This window comes from Eucyclogobius newberryi, unplaced genomic scaffold (genome assembly GCF_026437365.1).
Source record: "Eucyclogobius newberryi isolate DKJ021-1_F unplaced genomic scaffold, fEucNew1.0.hap1 SCAF_11, whole genome shotgun sequence".
Classification (NCBI taxonomy): domain Eukaryota; kingdom Metazoa; phylum Chordata; class Actinopteri; order Gobiiformes; family Gobiidae; genus Eucyclogobius; species Eucyclogobius newberryi.
This window is the reverse complement of record NW_027315735.1, coordinates 20,078,045-20,096,628: the sequence shown is the minus strand read 5'-3', so window position 1 is coordinate 20,096,628 and position 18,584 is coordinate 20,078,045. Positions and strand designations below refer to the sequence as shown.

General features: G+C 43.3%; 1 protein-coding gene across 1 annotated transcript in view; it reads left to right on the top strand.

The window, feature by feature from the left end:
- Nucleotides 1-17,897: 17,897 nt before the first annotated feature.
- The window catches only part of mid2 (midline 2), a 150,645-nt gene continuing 149,958 nt past the window's right edge, over nucleotides 17,898-18,584 (top strand). Inside the window, exon 1 of the mRNA XM_072437724.1 lies at nucleotides 17,898-18,008. The gene's annotated coding sequence lies outside the window, so the exon portion shown is untranslated. The remainder of the gene's footprint in view (nucleotides 18,009-18,584) is intronic.

Genomic DNA, 18,584 nt, shown 5'->3' with positions numbered 1-18,584 from the left:
CGCCTTGTTCGTTGTTTCCGGCCTCTGGGCCCCTGCGGCTTATTTTTCGGTGTTGTTCTGTATTTCTTGACCTGTGGGTTGTGTGGGTCGTGTGGGGTGTGTTTTATGGTGGTTTGGTGTTAGTTTTCGTGATTTTATTGTCACTTTTGCCTCCGGCTAGGCTGAGTTCGGGCCCCGGGGGCTAAGCTGTTAGCTCCAAGGGTTAAGTGCTGAATCAAAGTAAATTTAAAAGAAAAGGGTGGGCAACATTTTATTTTTAAATTTAACCCCGACTTCTGGATGGTAGAGATGTGATTTGATAACGTGAAAATAAAATTCTATTTTAATTTTTATTCTGTCCTCCCCTCTTAAAAATGCCACGGAAAGTCCGAGAAGCAACTTATTAAAAAACTCTCGCCTTAAATACCTCAACTTCAATGCTCATGATTATCATCATAAAGTTGCCAGTTGACTATTAGGGCTGGAAATCACAGGGTCCTTCCCAATGTGATGCACGGCTCACAATACAATACTATCACGATTACGATACATGAGATAATCGATATATTGCTCATGATATTCTATAACCCAATACATTCTAACAACATTTTTCTTTGTAGATTACTACGACCAGCACAAACTGCACAAACTTAAAATTAAATACATAAATCTGAAAAACAGTCAACACAATTCTAGTGTGAAATTTGGGAAATTATACCAAAAATGACTCGATATATCAACATAGCAGCCCATGATATCGATACTGTATCACCAAATTTAGTACATATACATCATCCACACGAACACACCTACTGGTGAGTAATGACCTTTTAAGAGCTCAAAGTACAACTATAATGTAAAAGACCTGCAACAGTCTTACAGCAAATATAGAGATCTACAGCGGCTGAATATTGACTTTGTATCTGACGTCTAAAAGAAAAACAAGGACAGTTGTAAAACACCAGATAAACAACAACTGCAGCTACGCTCACATTTATCACTGATGTAGACTTTAGGATCACATGCAACTTCCTCTTCAAAAAGAAGTCCTTGAGTCCTTGTGTTCAGGAAAGTAATCGTTGGACAGTGAGTTGAAGTGTCCCAAAACAAGCTAGCTTATCTGCACAGTCAGTCATGCCGAGTCAAAACCATAGCTCACCAGACAAACATGTGAAGAGGTGAAAGGTAAAGAAACGTTTGTCAGTTGTGCTGCCCATAATAAGTTGCATTCACATAACGTCACAATATTCTATCAGCCAATAATATTTAATACACATGTGGGCAGCTAAAATTTATACTGTTAAAATACAGATTGTTGTAATACAATGAGTTCTTAGGTCACGTCTCCAAGAGAAATCATCAGCTTCAACATTTGTGAATTTATCTCTGAGATATTTCATGTCAAAGTCCAAAGTAAACAATGGGAAAAGTGTCTCTTTCCCCATCTGAGTTATTCTAGAACGTGAACACAACGTTTGACGAATGTAAGAATGTGTGTGCATAACCTGTTTAATATCATACATGTATTTGATCACTTGTAGAATGAGCAACATCCACCATACATAATCTGTCCAAGAAGATTAAGTATGTGTGAGGGTCAGGGAATTTGTACATTTTAATTGGCATCAATAACTACATTTTACACATTTACAAAATATCAGTGCATGACCTGCAGCTACCATTTCCTAGTACTCAAGCTCCTGTTTCCAATGGGAAATTCTAGGATTTGCATTGATCTTCTCCTAGTGAAACTAAGTTGATAGTCCATGCTTTTTCAGATGTAGAGAACTATATCAATCTTCTGTGAAATAAACCCATATCTATCTAATCACATTTTAGCAGATCATTGGCATGCAGCTTACATAAATGTACTTTCGCATGTTCTTGCCTTGCATAAGGAACATAAACAATTTCTTATCAGCCTTTCCCCAAGCTTGTTTGTCAATTTTCATGTCTGTATTTGTTGGATTGGGAAAGAGCTGCTCTCGCCTTGCAGAGAAATGCTTCACCAGCTCTGGCAAATAGCAGCACAGCAACACAACACAGAGTCATTCCAGCCAACAGAGGCACAGACATGGACAAGAATGCACCACTGACCTGGGCAATGACCAACAAGTGCCCTGCATGCTGTTTACAGATGGCTACTCAACAAGAACACCACAACAAGTCAATTACAAATGGCACGTCTTCCTCCAAGGTATTTTATTGTTGTGTTCTTCTGCAGTAAAATGTCATGCAACACATTGTCGAGCAGCGCTGGGATCAATTAAGCAGAGAAAATGACTGACTATTGCTTTATTGAGTGTGTAATAATGTCCTTGGGCACTGAAACTCTTTGGCAGGAGACTGCAACAGGAGGACAATCTGGGTACATGCTGCCCTCTAGTGGAATTTATACGTTAAAGCATAGGTTTTTATTCAAGTTGGGGATTCTCACGTTTGGAAGTAAATAAAAGTGGAACAAATGTATAGACATCATTCAACTTTATGTTTAATATTTGTGCAATTAAACGAAGTGAGGAGATCAATCCATTACTTCACCAAAAATATGTGGGTTTGACAGAGCCGTTGGTCCAGAGTTAACAGTGTTGTAACTGATAACGTGTCTATTTTAAATAATGTTTTCATGATTTGTGTGCTTTTTTCACTTTTTGATCTCAATGGGCTTTACCTGGTCAAATAAAGGTTAATAAATGAATGCAATGTAATCCTGTCAGAGAAGAAATACTAGTCGAATGGTTTATGTTCAACCTTTGACCGTCATTACAATCATGAGTCATGTTAAGCTTTACGCATACCATAGAGACAATTTCACAATTTTATGTGTATTTATTTTACAAGCAAGTGTTTAAAAAAAAAAAAGAAGCTAATATAAGGATTAAACTTAAACTACGATGAGCACTGTTTTAAGGCACCGTCGTAGACTCTAGAACACCACGACCCACAGCAGAGTTACTAAGTCTAAAAACAAAGGTTTGTGGGCAGAAATGTGTTACTGTGGTCAGGAGGGAGCAGTGGACATACAGACTGAGCACTTAGCAGTTTGTTTCAGGTAGTTAGCAGCGGGCTAATGCTAGTTTATATGTTATTGTGTGGCTACATGCTAATAAATGCAATCTCGGTGTCATCATGGACCCCACCCTCTCCTTCACTCCCCATGTCAGCCACATCGTCAAGACCTCATACTTCCACCTCCGCCGCATCGCCAAAATCCGACACTGCCTCACCCTCCCCGCTGCTGAATCCCTCATCCATGCCTTCATCTCCTCCCGCCTCGACTACTGCAACTCCCTCCTCACTGGCATCTCCTCCCATTCCCTCCACAGACTCCAAATGGTCCAAAACTCCGCTGCCCGCCTCCTCACCCACACCCGATCCCGATAAACTTTAAAATACTCCTCCTCACCTTCAAAGCTCTTCACCACCTTGCTACCTGTCTGACCTCCTCATCCCCCACCGCCCCTCCCGAGCTCTCCGATCCTCCTCCTCTCTCACCCTGACTGCACCAACATCCCGACTCAAAACTTTTGGCGACAGAGCATTCTCCCGAACAGCACCCCGACTCTGGAACTCCCTCCCCCAACCTGTCCGCCACTCTCCCTCACTCACAACATTCAAATCCCGCCTAAAAACATACCTCTTCACCCAAGCCTATGACCTCCCCTACCCCTAGCCTCCTCTACCCCATTGCCTACACTTCTACCCCCTGTTACATCCCCATCTTTTTCTCTCTACTTCTTCTGTCTTGTTCATTTTATCTGTATATTAATGTGTATTGTACGTGTTGTCCCTCCCTGTCTGTAAATACCCCCCCTTTTTTATTATGTTCAGCGTCTTTGGGTCACTGAAAAGCGCTATATGAATAAAAGTTATTATTATTAAATGTTAACTTATTTGCAAAGAGTTTTAACAAGCCTAATTACTAACTGCCCAAGTGTTACATTGTGGGATCAGACAGTCACTTACCCACAAAGCTCTTGGCAGCTGTGAGGGCGTGTCCAGTCGCAGAGGGCCTGTGGGCGAGGAAGCTTGGATGTAAATGTCCATAAAAGTTGTCGCTGCTTTTAAGTGTCAGCGACTCTCTGTAAATGAGGATCAAAGCCCATAACTTCTGTCTTCTTGAAATATCAACCTTTCATTTTCAGTTTACTGACTCTAACAGCGGAGATGGGCAATGGTGGTGATGTCTTCAACTTGGCAGTGACAACAAACAAAGTCACGAGATTATCATAACGTTTGATTTTTTCCCTCCCTTCCTTGACCATGGATCTAAAATATGTATATTTTTAAATTGGCAGGTTAAAAAACAATCTGTTACCAACAGCTGGCATGTGAAATAAGATTTTCATGCTAGTTTTGGGTCGTTTTAGTGCTGTTGGCGCCTGGGTCTCCTCTTCTCTTCCACCATGGCCTGTCTTCTTAGGCCAGTGGCTTGTTGTGCCCTTTGTTTCTCGCAATTCTGAAACGCAAGCTCTGGCATTGACTGTTCTGTGTTTTTCAGTTCAGCAATTACAGTATCCTGCTCTATAAGCTTGTTTTTAATCTTTTTCATTACTCCAAAGGCGTGCGCGACTTCCTGTTTGAGCTGCAAGCATTATATAGATAGAGATTTGATCTTTCAGCTGTTTTTCTTTCATTTAGAGTATAATGTTGACCTTTAAGTTTTTTTGTTTTCGTTTTCTCCACAACTCTACTGGTAATTGTGATTTTCTGTTTGAGCTGCACATTACCCTGTTCTGTGTCGTGGCTACGATAGGGATATGATGTTTAGGTGGATGTCTTCCACATGAATTCCAATTTATGGGTTAAATGAATAATTATTGACTGTATTAGTTTCCAACAACGCCACCCTGGATTGGTGCCAGGGACACATACACAAGTAAGGCAAGCGCAAATTCTTTGAGTGGACCAGGAGACTCAGATATAAGAAAAACAGTTCACCATTTATTAAATCTAAAGACAGAATAAATGAAACATTTGTATTTTTAATAATAAAACTACTACTACTCTCATTCACACATTCACACTTCTAAAACAGTAGACACATTTAAACAATTCACCGAAATAACAAAAGTAAAATAAAACAGCAGCCCAGATTGTCCCTGCAGGCACTTAGCCCAATTACCCTACCAGGAGGTGGCGCTGGTCCTTAGCAGCAGGCCTGGGACCCGGTACAGTCCCACAGTCCAGCTGGGGGCCAGAGCCGACACTCAAAAACTCCAAACGTTGATATGTTACAGTCTCAATGTAGAAAGGGGCCGGTGCGAACGTGCCCAAACCCACCAAGGGCACTTGGAGGGAAGTTCTGGGTTTGGGGTCGGAGGAGAGACCCGCGGGGTTACCAATCCTATAAGGTACAATAGTTTGGGAAATTAACTCTCAGATGGATGTCCAGAACCGTGCGCAACAAGCGAGGGAGAGAGGAAAAGAGATACATACCGGTGCTCGAATCTGTGCACTATGCGCGCCGCGGCTGGGAGGAATCCTGGCGCACAAAGCCTGCACGTGACGTCACGCACTACAAACAGTGCTAAATTAGAGCGAGTTTGATTACAATATAAATCTATGGAAGAGAGGCAGCTTACCGGGGCGTTAAACCTGGGGAGCGTGCGGCACGAGTCATACAAGGTTTGAGCAGGGTTTGGTGAGCGCACGATGCGCAAACCAGCCTGGTTAACACGCTGGTGTGATCGCTGGCTTTAAGCCTAAACTTTGGGGTGTTTTTGGGGCGATCAGAGCGAATGCTCCGGTCCTCGTGCCGCTTGCACTGCTCCCAGGTGGAGGGTGACGTCAGAGGCGAGAAGGGCCAGCGCAGGTGAGGAAGCCTCCTTTTAAAGGCCCAGGTCACAGGCCATAGGCTGTCAGGGGTTATGAGGGCCTACTGCCACATCTGCAGTATTAGATGCAGTTTAGTTTACTTTATCCCCATTAGCTCCTGCCATACCAGTTGCTATTCTTCCTGGGGTCTCCTCAAATGCATGACATACATTTCTATGTATACCCCACCTTCACACACACTGCTGGTTTCACTTCCAGCTGGTTTTCTTTCTTTTGGAGAGTAACATTGGCCTTTCACAACTCCAAGTATTTCCTGAGTGTTTAGCTTCTGGTCCTATGACTTTGTGACTTGGAGCTGATTTTCTGGCTGTTACTCGCTCTAGTTAAGCTCACAGGGGTTCTTGACCAGAGCGCTCTCCTCAGGGGAAGAAAGTGGCTGGACCAGGGAGCTTTCCTCTAGGTGTGAGGGGGCCAGGATGGGGAGAGACACCTGCTGGGGCTCCTTGGACTCGGGCTCTTGGTTTGAGGCAGAGCAGAGCTTCCAGGTCAAAGTCCTCGACAGTGACTTTCCGCTGTAGATAAACCCCTAACTTCTGTCTTCTTGAAGTAACAACACTTTTAGTTGTCGGTGTAATCCCTCATTCGTCAAGGCGTGTTCCATAGTAGAAAAAGCTTCAGTTGTAGTCATCTGGACTCAGTTTGAAAAAATAGACGTTTCGACTCTCATCCAAGAGTCATTGTCAATAAAAGAATTTAGATCGAGAACTCCGATATTAATACTGTTCTGTGGTAAGATTCTGAATAGGCTAGCTCGGTAGATACAAGGGGGGAGTTTCTGTTGAAACAAACAACTCTTTCTACTTCAGGAAGGCTCCGCCCAATGGGCGGGTCTTACCACAGAACAGTATTAATATCGGAGTTCTCGATCTAAATTCTTTTATTGACAATGACTCTTGGATGAGAGTCGAAACGTCTATTTTTTCTAACTGAGTCCAGATGACTACAACTGAAGCTTTTTCTACAACACTTTTAGTTTTTAATTGTATGCGTTGTTTTTCCTGACTGTCTTAACAGTGGAGGTGGGTAAGGGTTAGGGGTTAGGGGTTAGGGTTAGGGTTAGGATTAGGGTTAGGGTTAGAGTTAGGGGTTAGGGGTGAGGGGTGAGGAGTGAGGGTGCATGTGGTGGCGTCTTCAAAATAGGATTGGTCTGCTCCAGTGGCATTGGGGATAGGATAGGAAGATATGACAACTATAAATGCCCTTTTCCATCCCATTTGACTCTACCTGGCTCTGTTTTGCGCATGTTGACTCTCAACTGTTAATATAAAACATAAGGGCAAATATTAATATAGGCCTTTTTAAATAGCTAACTTCTGGATTCTGTTCTGAGTCTGATTTCATTGAGTTTAGATAAAATGTAATCGAACAGAAAGGGAATCACAGACACATTAATGAATACTTTTTGTGATATATTTTTTACAGCGATCATGTCTGTTCTGTGTAAATGTCCCATGTGTGCTAATAGGTGTGTCCACTAGATGGCAATGAGTGCAAACTAATTGGTCACACGTTGGACAATGTGTCAGGGGAAACAATGGGAGAAATCTTACAGAGTAAAAACCAAACAATCACTTGTTCAAATCCATAGTTGGATGACATAATGTGATTAGATAATCAATAAAAATGGTTGCATTACTGATAAAGCCAATGCTTCAAGCTTTATTTATTGTGTGGAGCACTTTTGAGAGATGTTTTGATGATGAGCAATTTGCTTTTACGTAAAAAGATTGAAAAACAACCCCGGTCTACAAGAAACTGGTGAGTTTTTGTCCGTATCATCTTAGAATGTTGTTGTATGTTGAATAGCAACATATTAGTAGGGAGAAAACATACTTGAATTATTAAATTATTCAGTTTTCAAATGTGCTAAATTGGGCAAAGTCTTAAAGATGTCTTATCTGCATCAGTCCAAATCCACACCAGTGGTCAGAGAGAGATTGTATTTAATCCTAGGAGGATTAATTTTGCTGTCCATTCATCTTTAAGAGGCCAGTCCCAATGCAGTGGGTCTTGAAGTGAAGAAAAAAGTCTTTACTTGGCCAATCTGTCATGCCAGAAATGCACAGCTTCCGCCTCGAGTGGAGTGTGAGCTGTGTGAAGCTGTGAGGAGATTCAGGCCATGAGTTAAGCCTGAGAAGTAATTAACAATGTCAGGAAACAGTGGTTTGAACTCTGTCTCCTCCAGCAGCAGTGTAGAGACAGACACTATTTGATATTTAATTTGCCTTCGTGTTTCTGTTAAGGGAGTAAAAATGTGGAATAAATTACAAGAACAGTTCAAGAAATGTCCAAATTTACATGAGCGAAATGACTTCAGAAACACTCTTTAAATACACTAAAACCACCACCACCAGCAGTAGGTGTACTGTTGAAAGTGTTGCCTTTATGATTGACACATTTGACACACGTTCCTCTGCTCTTGTGGCGTTCAAACAGATTTGTATGCAGCTGATTTTCTTTTATTTCTGCAGCATTTTAAAAATCACTACATTCAATATTTTTTCCACAGTATTCATCTTGGTGAGAAGCTGGGTTGAAATGACATTCACGCAGCCAACGCCTGGAGGTTCGGCTCAGCAGTTTTCATTTGTTTCTCACATGTTTTGGCCTGGCTCATGGCGCTCTGTGGTATTGATCGGTGCAGAGCCGTTTAGTCACATTCACATCAACACGTGATCACCAGCTGCGTGAGGCTGCATCGCATGAAGTGGAGTAAAATGCAAAGAAAAATCAATACGCCATTGATTACGTGTAACGTGTGGTGAAAGAACACAGCCCTGGAAAAGATAGGACATTTGACATACTTAAATTTTAGACAAAAAATATAAAAATAAATACAGTTTGCTTTGTTTTGGATGTTAAATCAAATACTCCATTTCAGGCTTATGTAAATAGCAGCAATTTCTCTGCAGCACCAAGTTTGGGCAATGTCTAAATATAGTCACTCACCAGTATTGATTAGTCTTATCTGACTCTAAAGGGCCACATCCTCTGTACTATTCAGAGCACTCCCCTCCACTGAGCATCAGAACAATGGATGTGTTTGTTACATCTTTATGTGCTTTCTATGTGAGCGCTGAGGGACGTGGTGGGGAAAGTGGGCTGATCAGACATGAGTGAAAACAGTTCTACATGTGTCAGAAAGCTGTGTCAGACGAGAGGACGTACCGACAGTGTTCACTTCATAGTAAAAAAACAACTTCAACAGGTCAAAATAAGGTTAATTGAAAAAGACTCATACAGAGAGCCAGATAAGTTGTTATAGGATGGAGGGATTAAAATACAGTGTGATTAAAAACTACTTCTAACTATAATACAGGCAATGTGTGAAAGAATTGTGTTAATAATTCTGCATATCTGCATGATATATATATATATATATATATATATATATATATATATATATATATATATGCACATATTTATATATTTATATTGTATATATATATTATATTAAAAAAAATTAACTCTCACCTCACCCTCCGCGGGTGGTCTCTATTTTCGGGTCCTCTACCAGAGGCCCCTGGGAGCTTGAGGATTCTGCACAGTATCTTCGCTGTTCCTGCACTGCACTTGTCTGGACCGAGATGTCTGATGTTTTTCCTGGGATCTGCTCCAGCCATTCCTCCAGTCTGGGGGTCACTGCCCCAAGTGCTCCGATCACTACAAGCACCACTGATACTTTCACGTTCCAGGCCTTCTCCAGCTCCTTGGTATTTCTCTAGTTTCTCATGTTCCCCATGGTACTGCGATGTCCACCACCACAGCTTTCCTCTGACCCTTGTCGACCACCACTATGTCCGGTTGGTTCGCCATTACCATTCAGTCTGTGACCTTTTAGATCCCGACATGTATCACTTATTTATCTATTTTTAATAATAACAGAAATCTATTAAAACTTTGAGTACGCTAATGATAATGATGATAAAGTAACATGTTATATATAACATCTCATAAAAAGTTGATTTTCAATAATGTCTCTTTTAAAGTACTTTAACTATATTACATTTAAATAATATTAATAGAACATTTATTCATTAATTCATTCATTTTCTACCGCTTTTCCCCTTACGGGGTCGCGGGTGACTATAACATTTACATAAATGTAAATGGAGCCTGATTAAAGGTGATCCATCCATAGCTATTTATAACAAAAGTCTGGTAGTAATAGCCCTGTAATAAGATTACTTTCCCATTTTGTTTGATTAACAGTAATAACGAATTCTAGGCTGCGTTCTCATTTATATTTCGTGTGCGTGCAAAGTTGCCTCCAATGACCAACCAGAAGTGTATTTTTAAAAAACGATAAAAAGACACAGCGCTGCTCTTGTGGCGGCTGTCACTCACTCTTAATTAATTCCCGCTGGTTCAGTGAAGAGCTCCTTATCTGTTTTTAGACAAACACCATTATGTGGAACACGCAGGCGACAGTAAGTGCTCTCCTGCTGTCACACTCCACTTTCCAAGCACTCGCACTTTTTACTGTTTTAATGTCCCTTGTATGCAGTAATGAGCTTGCAGGTTATTAGAGGAGTGAAGAGAGCCCGGGGCAGTTTTTAACTAAACAATGTTTAGTATGATGTCTGTTAAGTAGAGCTCAGGGAGAGGTAAAAAATGTATCATTTCATTTTATACACATTTTTACATCTGAAGAAGGTGTGGCTGGGGTCTTTGTGCAGAGTTTGCATCTTCTTCCTCATGCCTGGGGGGTTGGTTTGCTTTGGGCATTCCGGTTTCCCCCCGTCAACCCAAAACATGCACAGTAGGTAAAATCTTCAGGAAAAGATAGTCCTGACCAAGCCAAGCTCAAGATCTGGATATGTCTCCCAGGCTGTGGCGCTTATGCTGCTCCTGACAGGATGTCCCAGCAGCACTGGAGGACGGATCAAATACAGGGGACTAATTTCCCTACAGGGACAATAAAGTGTACTATGCATGTATCAAGTCCAGATACAAGACCAAACTCTCTGACAAAACAAATAAAAAGTATCTTTTGCTTTTGCACAGTTTTCCGATCTAATTCTATTTGTCTTAAAAGCATCTGCATAATCCTCAGCCATCGACTCCTCTGTTATCTCATCTCTGAATCCATTTACACAAATCATTTGATACATGATTAAACTCAACATCAGCTAAACATATGTTATATTTTCTCAACGATGTTGATCAAATCCAAAACTCCCTCAGTGTGAGTGTGAAACCCTGTGGGCGTCTCGTCGTGCTCTTGTACTCAGGCTTACTTTAGCTTCAGAGCCAATGGTATGGATTTCCTCAAATGCCACAGTGCTAGGGGCCCTTGGCTGCTGGTGCGACAGAGTGACCGGGTTTCAAAGACTTCCTGGGTCAAAGGTCAAGACAACTGCCATGGGTGCCCAACTGTGATTTAGTGATAGGTCTGCGGATAACGTGACTTTGGGAGTAAATCAGAGGCAGAATGGTAAAAGGCAGCTGCAAAAATGCATTATTTGCATATGTGTGCACCAGCTGCTATATAATACTGTGCTATTTGAGAGTGATGTGTTTTGATGCAAACATGGCATTCATGAATATGTTTCCATGTGCTGTACATATGGAGAAGATGAAGGCTGCTGGCATACACAGTGTGGAGAATCAGAAGTGATCCCAGTCTTTGATCTGAGTCCAGAGTCATAACATAGTTTGTCCCTGTCAGCTGTGGGGGCTGCAAATCACAGACATTATGTCACTTTCATTTGGCTCAAAATATGGTCCTTTAATGTGAAAATGTTGAATTATTGAACTCTTACAGATGTTAATGATGATCTTAATAATAAAATAAACAATAAGCAGTAGGTGCTTCACTTTATGCTGCCCTCGTGTCCTTTGGTGTATTTCAGTCTCATCACATGTCACTCCGCCCGCCCCAGGTCAGCTGTAGCCAAATCTTTCAGCAGTGCTAAAGAACTAGTGGTTAGTAAAACACAGATTGGTGCCTTGTGACAGAGAGCTGGGGGAGAGTGTTGTAGGGGCTGAGCCCATGGGCCCACATGCACAGCAGACAGACAGAATGCTAATGTGCTGTGTCACATTGTACCTGCCATTCACATGTCACAGCCACAGCATGCTTTGTCTGCTCTGGAGGATGTCCAAGAGTTCAATTCTATTAAAGATTACTGCAAAAATCCCCCAAACAAAACTAAACGTGTAGCAATATTTAGCAAATAGGTGACAGTTGGCAGAATGCTGATCGGTTTGTATCCCTCTCTCGATATAAACATCCCTGGTACAGCGGTCAGATCGACTGACACACAGGTTGGTGGTGCGACTCCAGCTCCCGCGGATGAATACTGCCATTATGTCCTTGGGCAAGACACTCAAGCCACCTGTTTGTGTACACTGGTGTATGAACGTGTGGGAATGGGTGAGTGATTCCTTGATATAAATATAACACGATAAAGCTTCCTGATGGTAGAAGTGCACTAAATGTGAGCTTTCACCATTTAAGTGAAAATCTATGTTTATTAAAATCTGATGCTGAAAAAACAGCATCTTTATTATGGATAATATGTTTTAGTTTGATTTCCTTCATGTGTTGTTTCTCACAAGAAATCAGAATGACCCCAGCCAGCTCAACATAGCCCTCCACGACATGTATTCTTCCCCAAAAACTTTGTTTAATGTATTCCATTTATCTGTCCCCTAATTGCCTCTCTGTGGTGGGTCTTCTGCCTGTCACTACTTCTCAGCGCTTACACCCATATCTGATTCAATCACACACAGAACCAAAGCTTTAAAACCCCTTTAATCCATCGCAAGTCAATTTCAGGTTGGCTGCACCACATGTAGACTCCTCTCAGCCGGAGAATATCCCCCAGAATATCTCAGCCCCCTCCTGCTCCACTTATCTGCACATGCTTCCTGGGCAAACATCATTGCAGATACTGTGATACTGGGTTCAAGTCTGACATGGAGCAAACACAGCCCCAGGCCTCCCCACCTGGTAAAAGAGTGATGCTGGAGGAGCAGTCGTCACCACCGTGTGTCCAGTTTGAAGCAGCGGACAGGGACATGAAACAGAATGAGAAGTTACATCAGTCTGCACCAGGACGCCCACCTGTCCTTGTTTTAGAGGCAACGGAAACACGTAACTTCACGCCACATTGTACAGTAAGAAATGATACAGTGATACAGACGTGTTGTAGTGACACTAACTCAGCACTTTGGGGCTATTAAGACTCCGGGAGCATGTACTACATTGTCTGTAGTTTTTGTACATCTGTGAGTGGCCATCTGTGTGGGTCTTAAACAGCATTTACACAACGGCTAGAGTTACAAGGCTGATGTTTTGACAGGCAATTCTATTACACAGTCATTCAATTTAGATTCACATTGTTCACTCGCATTTTGATGCTGATTGAACGATATAAACAACTTTCCAGTCGAATAAGTCATTGAGTATTCTAAAATATGAGCTCCAAACTTCTAGGGGCTTTCTTTTTCAGGGCCCAAATGGGAGAGCAAGGGGAATGAAAAATATACCAGAGCCATCTTAAACATATGTGTACTTCTAATGCAAATGATGTTATATTTTGTCAAGGCCCACACATTTAAAATGCATCCGTGGGTAGAATAAATCCCCAACACTAGCTCAGTTTGTCAGCGTGTTTATTATTTACCTCCCACTGAGATCTGCTTTCATCTATAGCTTGCATATTCTCTGTTGGCGTGACATATTTCCGTTCCACTTTGGCTCAATGTGCAGCGCATGTGCAGTGGAATAAGACCCTAATGGTGACCAGTTTGACTCCCCCCGGGGGGACTGCCAACTCCAGTTACAGTTCAATAAGTCTGAGTTAACAAACGACACACAAACAATTAGCCTCACATTAAAGGCGCTGTACCCCATTCTCTTAATGTCTTAAAATGTGAAAAAATCAAACAAATCAAAAATAGTTAATTCTAAACAATTTGCAGCAATCCACGTGTATCGCTCACTTACCTATTGCATTGCTAGCGTCATAAATATTCAGCGCAATGACTTTATAAGCACGTTTGCTGTCACAGTAAAGCTAACAAACATTAACATGCATTAGCCTTCTTTGTAGGGAATAAAACACGCTATAATTTGATGCAGAGAAAGCGCTGCGGTCTCATTTTGACCCAAAATAGATGTTTTTACATTATATCTATACTTCATGAAGCACAACTAAAACAGATACAGCCCCTTTAACTCATATTTGTTTATTTCGGGATAGCTTTAGGGACATCTTCAATTCAGCGGGCAAAGCTCACATACTGGGAGTTGGAATAGTCATAGTAAGTTGCTTGGTGTTCACCCTTAAATGTTTTTGCCTGAGTTGGTAAAGATCCCCAGACACACACACACGTTCCAACAGTGTCCATATGCTTCTCCTAAAACGCCTTAAACTGAATCTAGATCCCACTGTGTCGAGCGCACCCAAGCTCATAAATTATTACTCTGTATATTCAGTTACCTCTCTCTTCCAATTAACAATTTATAAATCCCTTTTGTGGGTGACGCAGCAGTTTAAGCAGATTTGTCTTTGAAACGATGCACACTTTATGAAGCAGGTAACACAGTTTATTAACTTCCTGAGTCCATGAGTGTCTGTTTCGACTCAGGTGGAAGCTCATTTATTGTGCGACATGGAGGAAGTAATTTGAACTCAGCACGACATGTTGAGGAGATCATAAGTGGCGATAAACATGCCTCATTCCTCGTTGTTAAGGAGATGTGACTCTTTAGGAGGGAGGCGCAGACAGACGGACAAAAGACGCCTATCGCTTTACTTCAGCTTGTCTGCGTTACTTCCACTGAATGCACTGCTTGTCACCTGAGAACTAATTAGAAAATTGCATAATGAAGCAACGCCGCTAAAGCACATTGAACATCTGTTGCATCTGTTACAACAAAATTGCTTTCTCACTCATTATTTTTCTCTCCACACGTCTCAGGTTGACACTACAGAATGTCTGCAGAATTAACCTCCTTTTGAGGAGCAACAAAGAAGTCAAAGCGAATCACGACCTGAAGCACCCACATTATGTACTCGATAGTCTGAGTTATAGGTTATTGGTGATATTGGTGGTTGTCTGATATTGAAATTGTTGCCTATATTTTTTTGCACTGATATATTTTCTGCACTGCCCCAGTCATTACCAGTGTGTGCCAGTCCCAGTGTGTGTCATTCCCAGTGTGTGTCATTACCAGTGTGTGCCAGTCCCAGTGTGTGTCATTCCCAGTGTGTGTCATTGCCAGTGTGTGCCAGTCCCAGTGTGTGTCAGTCCCAGTGTGTGTCAGTCCCAGTGTGTGTCATTCCCAGTGTGTGTCATTCCCAGTGTGTGTCATTACCAGTGTGTGCCAGTCCCAGTGTGTGTCAGTCCCAGTGTGTGTCATTACCAGTGTGTGCCAGTCCCAGTGTGTGTCATTACCAGTGTGTGCCAGTCCCAGTGTGTGTCATTCCCAGTGAGTGTCATTACCAGTGTGTGTCATTCCCAGTGTGTGTCATTACCAGTGTGTGTCATTACCAGTGTGTGCCAGTCCCAGTGTGTGTCAGTCCCAGTGTGTGTCATTACCAGTGTGTGCCAGTCCCAGTGTGTGTCAGTCCCAGTGTGTGTCATTACCAGTGTGTGCCAGTCCCAGTGTGTGCCAGTCCCAGTGTGTGCCAGTCCCAGTGTGTGTCATTACCAGTGTGTGTCATTACCAGTGTGTGCCAGTCCCAGTGTGTGCAAGTCCCAGTGTGTGTCATTCCCAGTGTGTGTCATTCCCAGTGTGTGTCATTCCCAGTGTGTGTCAGTCCCAGTGTGTGTCATTCCCAGTGTGTGTCATTACCAGTGTGTGTCATTCCCAGTGTGTGTCATAACCAGTGTGTGTCATTCCCAGTGTGTGTCATTACCAGTGTGTGTCATTCCCAGTGTGTGTCATTCCCAGTGTGTGTCATTCCCAGTGTGTGTCATTCCCAGTGTGTGTCATTACCAGTGTGTGCCAGTCCCAGTGTGTGCCAGTCCCAGTGTGTGTCATTCCCAGTGTGTGTCATTCCCAGTGTGTGTCATTCCCAGTGTGTGTCATTACCAGTGTGTGTCATTCCCAGTGTGTGTCAGTCCCAGTGTGTGTCATTACCAGTGTGTGTCATTACCAGTGTGTGTCATTCCCAGTGTGTGCCAGTCCCAGTGTGTGCCATTACCAGTGTGTGTCATTACCAGTGTGTGCCAGTCCCAGTGTGTGTCATTACCAGTGTGTGCCAGTCCCAGTGTGTGTCAGTCCCAGTGTGTGTCATTACCAGTGTGTGCCAGTCCCAGTGTGTGTCATTCCCAGTGTGTGCCAGTCCCAGTGTGTGCCAGTCCCAGTGTGTGTCAGTCCCAGTGTGTGCCAGTCCCAATGTGTGTCATTACCAGTGTGTGCAAGTCCCAGTGTGTGTCAGTCCCAGTGTGTGTCATTACCAGTGTGTGCCAGTCCCAGTGTGTGTCATTACCAGTGTGTGCCAGTCCCAGTGTGTGTCATTCCCAGTGTGTGTCATTCCCAGTGTGTGTCATTCCCAGTGTGTGTCATTACCAGTGTGTGTCATTACCAGTGTGTGTCATTACCAGTGTGTGTCATTCCCAGTGTGTGTCATTACCAGTGTGTGTCATTACCAGTGTGTGTCATTCCCAGTGTGTGTCATTCCCAGTGTGTGTCATTCCCAGTGTGTGTCATTACCAGTGTGTGTCATTCCCAGTGTGTGTCAGTCCCAGTGTGTGTCATTACCAGTGTGTGTCATTACCAGTGTGTGTCATTCCCAGTGTGTGCCAGTCCCAGTGTGTGCCATTACCAGTGTGTGTCATTACCAGTGTGTGTCATTACCAGTGTGTGTCATTACCAGTGTGTGCCAGTCCCAGTGTGTGTCATTACCAGTGTGTGCCAGTCCCAGTGTGTGTCATTACCAGTGTGTGCCAGTCCCAGTGTGTGTCAGTCCCAGTGTGTGTCATTCCCAGTGTGTGCCATTACCAGTGTGTGTCATTACCAGTGTGTGCCAGTCCCAGTGTGTGTCATTACCAGTGTGTGCCAGTCCCAGTGTGTGTCAGTCCCAGTGTGTGTCATTACCAGTGTGTGCCAGTCCCAGTGTGTGTCATTCCCAGTGTGTGCCAGTCCCAGTGTGTGTCAGTCCCAGTGTGTGCCAGTCCCAGTGTGTGTCATTACCAGTGTGTGCCAGTCCCAGTGTGTGTCAGTCCCAGTGTGTGTCATTACCAGTGTGTGCCAGTCCCAGTGTGTGTCATTACCAGTGTGTGCCAGTCCCAGTGTGTGTCATTCCCAGTGTGTGTCATTCCCAGTGTGTGTCATTACCAGTGTGTGTCATTCCCAGTGTGTGTCATTCCCAGTGTGTGTCATTCCCAGTGTGTGTCATTACCAGTGTGTGTCATTCCCAGTGTGTGTCATTCCCAGTGTGTGTCATTACCAGTGTGTGTCATTCCCAGTGTGTGTCATTACCAGTGTGTGTCATTACCAGTGTGTGTCATTACCAGTGTGTGCCAGTCCCAGTGTGTGTCATTACCAGTGTGTGTCATCACCAGTGTGTGTCATTACCAGTGTGTGTCATTACCAGTGTGTGTCATTCCCAGTGTGTCATTACCAGTGTGTGTCATTACCAGTGTGTCCTCGGTGCATCAGATTTATAGTAGAAATAGAAATGAGCTAATTACATGTGTCAGGTCAGTTAATCAATACTAATGATCGATGACTTCCTTGTATATGTCATGTTTAATTAGACCTTGGATTGGACAGGTGTATTTTGCTCATCAGAGCCTGGCGCACGCTCAGTGACAGCGCCACCCACAGGCCGGAGTGGTGGAGCACATGACGTGTTCCAGTGGAGCGGTGTACGCGGGTGTAAGCGATCCCAGCTGCTGCCGCGGGAGCTATTCCCGTCCGCCGCGGGCTGGTCACGTGTCTTTCTTTGGGGAGTGTTTTGGGAGCCGGAGCGGGAGAGCGCGCGCCGTTACGCACAGTCGGTTTGGACAGTTCCAGGATGTGTTTAACAACAGTTAATGAGCATCCCGCGTCTCAAGCAGATGAGGTAGTGTTTGGAGCGGCAGAACCCGCAGCTGCCCGGTCAGGACCGTCACACAGACGCGGTCAGTGACTGATCCACAAGTCGCTGTCTCGGACACGCGTTCAAACTTCAGGCGTTTGGCTCTTGATTGCGAGCGCGGGTCAAAGGGAGTTGTCACGGGCTGAGGTAAGTGCGCCTTTGTTCTTCTTTGGGAATAATGTGGAGAGTAACAAACGATCTGAAGGAAAGTCATCGGTGACCACTGCACGCGCTCTCACGTCAAGTGCGTGTGGTGGTCTGGAGCTCACGCGCTTTGTAGTGAAGATGAAAGCAGCACATTGAGTAGGGCGACGGGAGGTTGCCCTGGCAATGTGTTATTGGCACATCCCCATTACATCATTACTCTATCATATCTTTCCTCCGCGTGCAATGAGGAAAATACATGAAAACGTAATTATTTGGCATTTGTGCTGGTTGTGGCTTTCACATTTTATGGTTCCTTGTCTAGTTAGAGTTTATTTTCATTATACAGAAGCTATAATATGTTTTAATATAGGCTATGTTTGACATGACACGTGTCTATCCTGCCAATGACAATGAACAATTTGACACAAAAATATGTGCACATGTTTGTATATATGTAATCTCTAGAGTTTAGACCCAGATCAGTACAACTCATGTATCAAGTGTCATCTGATAAGTAATAGTGTGCGTCTCATTTGTATTTCCTCTGTAAGTGTGTTTTAACCTGGCTCTTTCCTT